Genomic DNA, 6,698 nt, shown 5'->3' with positions numbered 1-6,698 from the left:
AACTTCCATATGCCTCCAGCAAGGGAAGATCGTAGCCTAAGAAGGGTGGGAATCCAGATAGAAACTCAAGAACAAGACACCTCTCAGGAAGACTATATTCTTTACAACACAGTTCTAGGAAAGGTAAAAGACCTAAGGGACTTCACAGAGGCTCAAGTGGGCAACTGGGTGACCAACCATTGGACTACCCACGACATCATTCAGATTAGCAAAGTAGGAAAAATCTTTTTCTTCCAATGCTCTGATGTTAGGGATAGATCAAACCTTTTGAACCTAGGGTCAGCAAACTTTCAAGGAGCCTTAGTTCTTTTTTCAAAATGCTCACCTCAAAACTCTTTTAGATCACATAACTTTTCCAGAATCCTGATTTGGATAAAAGTTGAAGGACTACCTATGCTGTACAACAAAGCTAATATTGCTAGAAGAGCCTTGGACAGAATAGGAGATGTTCTACACTTTGATAATGCTTCTACCAACCCTGGTTTCAAAGACTTCCTTAGGGCGAAAGTTATGATACCAATAAACAACCCACTAGTCCCAGGTTTTTACCTCAATAGACAAGAAGGACCAAGATAATGGGTCGACTTTAGGTATGAAGGTGTTTTCGTTTTTTGTACGAAGTGTGGTAGAATTAGCCATAGACACCCTAGGTGTAGACTTCCCATGGCAATTGCCCAACGCCATTTCGAAATGGTTTTGGAAGACATAGGACAAAGGGTAGATGTTCCAATAGTCTCCCAGGTTTTCATACCACTCTTCACGAATAAACTAATAGGTCTGAAAAGGGTGGAGAGAAATAGAACTTCCAATGTCAACCTCCTAGACTATTCATGGGACAGGGATCTAGAGGGTGATGGTCTCTCAGAGCAAACTCTCCCAGATGATGAAGGAGACGAAGGTAGTTCCGATTCAAGCGAGTCTTCAGATTCGGATAATAACCATGACCCAGACCCAAACACTCACTCTACCCCCAGGAACCACAACCTAACAGATAAACAAAACCCCCTTCACAGGAACGAAAGTACACCCTCAAACAACAATCATGTTCAGCCACATAGGAAAAGGAGAAGTAACCACTCTGGTAGTTCTGCATGCAACAAAAGGAACAGATCAGTTAACATTTGTCCCGAAGAAAACTACTTAGTTTGTCCATTAGGATTAAACTACATCTGCCATTATACTTCAGTTGCTAACCCACAAAAAATGTTCAACATACCTCGATCAAAAATCTCCTCCAAAGATAAGCACACCCTCAAACACAAAAAAATCCCCTTCAACAAACGGTCAATAGCACTGTACAAAACAAGGAATAATTGTCCCAAGCCTCATTCATTGCCGCTCAACCACCCCTACCATAATTATCTCCCTAAACCTACCAAAAGGGTAAATGAAGCATTAATGTCTAAGAAGCTGAAAAGGAAAAAGAAACAAGGAGTTAAGAGAGGTTCGCGATTTCCTTGTCAAACCAAAGCCACTCAAGACACGAGTTCAGGAGAGTTAATTCCCATTTCAACTTTGCCAGCCCTTATTATGGATTACAAAAATACCCCCCCTTCTCATGCAAAGGATAAAAGAGTCATTCATTATAACTCTCTCACTAGATACTCTGACTGGTACTTCAAACTGAGAAGCTTTGGGTTATACCTACTGGCATCTTTTCTAAAGAGGGAAAATCCTTCTGCAAAATCTTCCACTCCAGTGTTCACTCTCCTACTGCCACTTTTCTATTTATACCTATCCCACCTCACTTATCCACTACCACACGGCCAAATATTCCCAAAAACAAGAAAAACAACAAAAATGGCTTCTCAAAGCAAGGTCCGCCCTTTTACCTCCCCCTCCTTCACAGAACCCCCTTCGCAGGACCACAACCTCGCTTTTTTCCCTCCTTATGAAGAAGTCAACCTTGCTGATCTCTTCACACACGTGCAAATTGACGACAATGACAGAATCTACATTCCACTAACCCTCTTAATGACCACTTCATCCCTTTTGGCTCTCTAACATACTTAGAGACCAACAACATTTTCTTCTCTCCTCTGTCGGGAGAAATGCCTGTGGATGATGATGAAATCCTTTTTAAAAACCCACCAAATTCCCCAGAAGCTGACCCTTGTCCCCTTTCCACTGAAGTTTTCAACCCCCTCAACATAAAAAATTTCCAAAATCATGATACAGGGTCAACAGGCCCAGAGTTGGTGGTTAGTGGGCCAACTTTGGTGAGCCCTGTCTTTGGGCCCAAAGGGATAAACGCGCAAGAGAATGTTTCCACTGTGCAAAACTTAGAAGAGTCCGGAAGCCTAGCCCACTTGGAAATTCTGAGCCCAATAGGGGAAACACAAAGAAGGGTTACTATGGCAGCGAGTCTATCATTTTCAGATTGGGACGAATTGGGCCAAATAATGAAAAAAGACCAAGCAAAAAACCAAGCCTACACCTCAATTGGATCCTCCTCCCAATTAGGCCCTGACCCAGCTTTCACACTAAAAACCCTTGACTCCATCTTCTCTTCAACAACCTCCTCTTCAGATTCTCATTCTATTACTCAAACTCCTCCTAATACTCCAAACTCTCAAAGCTCTTTCTCCTCTGCCCTCTCTGAATTCCCCCTACAAGAGTGGGACTTTGCTATTGACTCTATAGACATAAGCCTTCAACTCCCAACGCCTGTTTATCCTAAACTGGTTAACGATCTGGATTCTACGGACCCAAAGCCCATAAAGCGAAGAAGAAAGAGGGAATGAAGATCAGCAGGTTTTCTTTCTCAGCACCTCCACGACTTTGAAAGAGATGCAATCAGAGCTACTACAACAGCTTTTGATCTAAACCTCCCCCCGAAAGAAGACCAAGCTACCCCTACTGCTACTGGAGCGAAGAGACTGAAAATTCAAAAGAACACGAAAGGCAAGGGCATTCTGAAATTTGGCCTTAGTGATGATGACACTCGCGACCTAGGAGGATCAGGAGGTGAAAGCTCTACAGCATGCAAGAAGAAAACCAAGGTAGAGAGAAACAAGACAAAGAAATACAAAGGTGCGGCAGACCAACAGCCTTCACCTAAAGGATGAGTGTCATGAACTGGAATTGCAGGGGGTTATTCAATAATAATCTCCACTCATTAGGGTTCTTCCTTAATATTATTAGCACTTTCAACTTAGATTTTGTTTTTCTTTCGGAAACTAAAGCCCATGTCTCTTTTCTAGAGCCGTTTTTCAATAGGTTGGGGCTACAAGGGTGTACGGGGATGAATTCTGTGAACAGCAAAGGGGGTTTGTTCCTTTGCTGGTCCAGAAGGGTAGCTGTTTCTATCATGGTAGTTGATGTTAACTTTATCTGTTGTAAAACATCTGATATGGCTGGGAATGAATATTTTATGTTGTTTGTTTAGGGTTCGCCTTACCTCCCCCATAGAGACTCAACATGGAATCACATAACAGACCTTATCTCCAAAAATCCAGGAAGATGGATTCTCATAGGAGATTTCAACCAAGTTAAAAACCATGATCAAAAACTGGGTGGCTCGGACATTTTAAGAGGAGCCAATAATTTCAGGGAATGGAAATTACACAACCAACTCATTGATATTCCCTTTCATGGGGTAAACTTCACATGGACAAACAATAGGAAGGAAAAAGAAGCTATTTACGAGCGTTTGGATAAGGCCTTTTGTAATCTTCAATGGCGAGACAATTTCCCACAAGCTGAAGTTTGGAATCTACCTATCTTAATCTCGGATCATAGCCCCATCATTCTCCACCCTTCAGGGGCCTCTTCTGATAAGAAGAAAAGACCGTACCGACTCGACGCATGGAGCCTCAACCATGAAGAAGTAAACAGTATCATTGAGAAATAATGGTCTTTCCAGCACCAAGGCTCCTCAGCCTTCATCCTCCAAAGGAAAATCCAAAATTCACTAAGAGAAATTAGAAAATGGTGCCTTAATTACAAGAACTCCAATAGAATAGATTGGAGAGATATCAATGACAGACTAACGAAGCATCAGTCACAAATACAGTCTCTCAATCAAGCTGACGAGGATCAAAATATGCGCCGAGAGATCACTGAAGAACTCCAAGAGAAAACAACATACTGGAGGCAAAGAGCTAAGTCCCGTTGGGATGATCATGGGGACAAGACTTCAAAATTCTTCTATAGGTGTGTCAAGGGGAAAAAGTTGAGGAATGGGATAAGAGCTATTAAAGATGATTCGGGTAACTGGATATTAGATAAATCCTCAATTCACAAGCACTTTGTAGAAAACTTTGAACAACTTTTTTGGAAGAAGCCCAACACTAGTGAGCCTATCTCCCCAAACGATCCTTTCCTCTCCTGCCTCCCGACCCTTTCTGAAGATCACATATCCTATTTAAACCTCCCCTTCTCAAACCAAGAAATTAAAGCAGCATGCTTTAGTTCCAAGTAGGGATGGCAGTGGGTAATGGACCCTACCTGGATCCGTGGATCCAGATCCGTTTTTAGCGGATCTGGATCCTCAAAATTTGGACCCGACGGATCCGGGTAGGATCTGGATCCTTGTGTTTGAAAACGGATCTGGACCGGGTTAAAAAAAATTATCCGGATCCGTTTACCCGTTTTTTTTAAAGTTAAAATAAAAATATTAAATTAAAATATAAAATATAAAACTAAACCCTAAATTTACTAAAACCGTTTCATTTTCACTCAGTCATTTCTCACGCTACTGCTGCAGTCACGTCTCACGCTCTCACACTTAATCTCACAACGCGCCACAACAGTCAAACCACCGCGCCAGAGCAGCGAGTTCGCCAGGTATGCCCTCGTTTTTGTCTAAATTTTCGTCGGAACCCTAGTTTCCTTGACATCGGCACATTGCAGTCGATGTTTTGCGAGTTCGTTTTTATGTTGTCATTCACTCCTTTCTTACTTCGTGAGTCTCGTTTGTATGCTGTTATTCCCCCCCCCCCCCTTTTTAATCTCTCTACTTTGATTATAGTATTGAAATTTTGTTGTCTTTATTAATGGGTGGTAATTTGGTAAATAGTAATTACATGTGTAAACATAGAGAAAGATAGGCTGTGATGCTCGAATTTGATGGTTTATATGTTGAATTTGATGGTTTATATGCTGAACTCTTACTTCGTGGTAATTTGATGGTAATTACATGTGTCTTAGGATATAATTTTTTTACTGGTAAAAAATCATTTAGTTTTTTGTTTATATTTGTAAATAATTTTTTACTAATTATTTGGTTGGTTATTGTGTTATTTTTTTCCTATGCTTTAGGTTGATGATGTTAGTAGTGATGAAGAATAGCCCTCTTGAAGTCTTGGATTTTTGGTAGATAGACCAATTGAAGAATGAAAGATGTAAAATTGCAAAGTACAAACTATGTTTTAATTGTTTGTAGGAATTGTAGACTTTGTAATATCATTGAAATTTGTTAAACTCTTAATGTTATTTATTTTGGATTTGAATCTTAATGTAAGTGGATGCTTGTATCGACAAATGACTTTGTTATTAAAGTTTCGTTAATCTATTTTAATGTTAGGATGAAAATTAGGTTTGTTTTAAGAAAAATAAGTTAGTATCCGTTTTGGACCCGGATCCGTAGGATCCATCGGATCTGGATCTGGATCCTCAAATTTATTACCCATCGGATCCGGGTAGGATCTGGATCCTTAGTTGAAAAACGGATCTGGATCTGGATCCTATAGGATCCGGTCCAGATCCTACCCGTTGCCATCCCTAGTTCCAAGCCACTCAAATTCCCAGGCCCAGACGGTACACCACCAATTTTCTTTCAAAAAAATTAGTGGGACCGGATGTAATCAGAAGCGTCAATGGTTTCCTTTCCTCAGATTTCTTACTGAAAGAGCAAAATAAAAACTTTATTACCCTCATACCAAAAAAAGACAGACCACAAGAATTCAAAGACTTCAGACCTATTAGCCTTTGCAATACTTCTTACAAAATCATTTCCAAGACGCTTGCCAATAGACTGAAGAATATTCTTGGAGATGTGGTCGACAAATACCAGAATGCCTTCGTGCCAGGCAGACAAATGACGGATAGTTGCCTTATTTCTCATGAAGTCATCAATTGGGTAAGGAACCGAAAGAAAGGGAAAAATTTTGCAGGGATTCTGAAGATTGATCTAAGTAAAGCATATGACAGGATAAAATGGGATTTCGTCGAAGCAATCCTTAGGAAGATGAGGTTCCCAGAAATTTGGATACAATGGATAATGCAATGTGTCACTACAGTCGCCTACTCAATCCTAATCAACGGAGAACCTTCTAAACCCTTCAAACCCACAGTGGGCCTCAGACAAGGTGACCCTCTATCACCCTACATTTTTATTTTGTGTATGGAAGTTCTTTCGAGAAATCTTACCCTAGCTCAAGAGAACAAAAGCCTAGAAGGGTTGAAGGTTGCAAGGAATGCGCCTAAGCTAACCCATCTCCTCTTCGCTGATGATGCCCTCCTCTTTTTTAAGGCCCTGCCTAAAAACTGTTGGGCCTTGAAAGAAATCCTATGGAAGTTCTATGATATCTCGGGAGAAATGGTGAATTTCGATAAGTCCCACGTTATTTTTAGCCCCAATACACCGACGAGGTTCACTAGGTTAATGAGACGCCCACTGGGAGTCGTTAGCAAGACCAAGCTGGGTGAGTACCTTGGTTGTCCCATGGAAGTTGATGGTAGAACTACTTCACACT

Source organism: Beta vulgaris, chromosome 4 (assembly GCF_026745355.1).
Source record: "Beta vulgaris subsp. vulgaris cultivar EL10 chromosome 4, EL10.2, whole genome shotgun sequence".
Lineage (NCBI taxonomy): Eukaryota > Viridiplantae > Streptophyta > Magnoliopsida > Caryophyllales > Amaranthaceae > Beta > Beta vulgaris.
The sequence above is the reverse complement of the archived record's forward strand: the minus strand, read 5'-3'. Positions refer to the sequence as shown.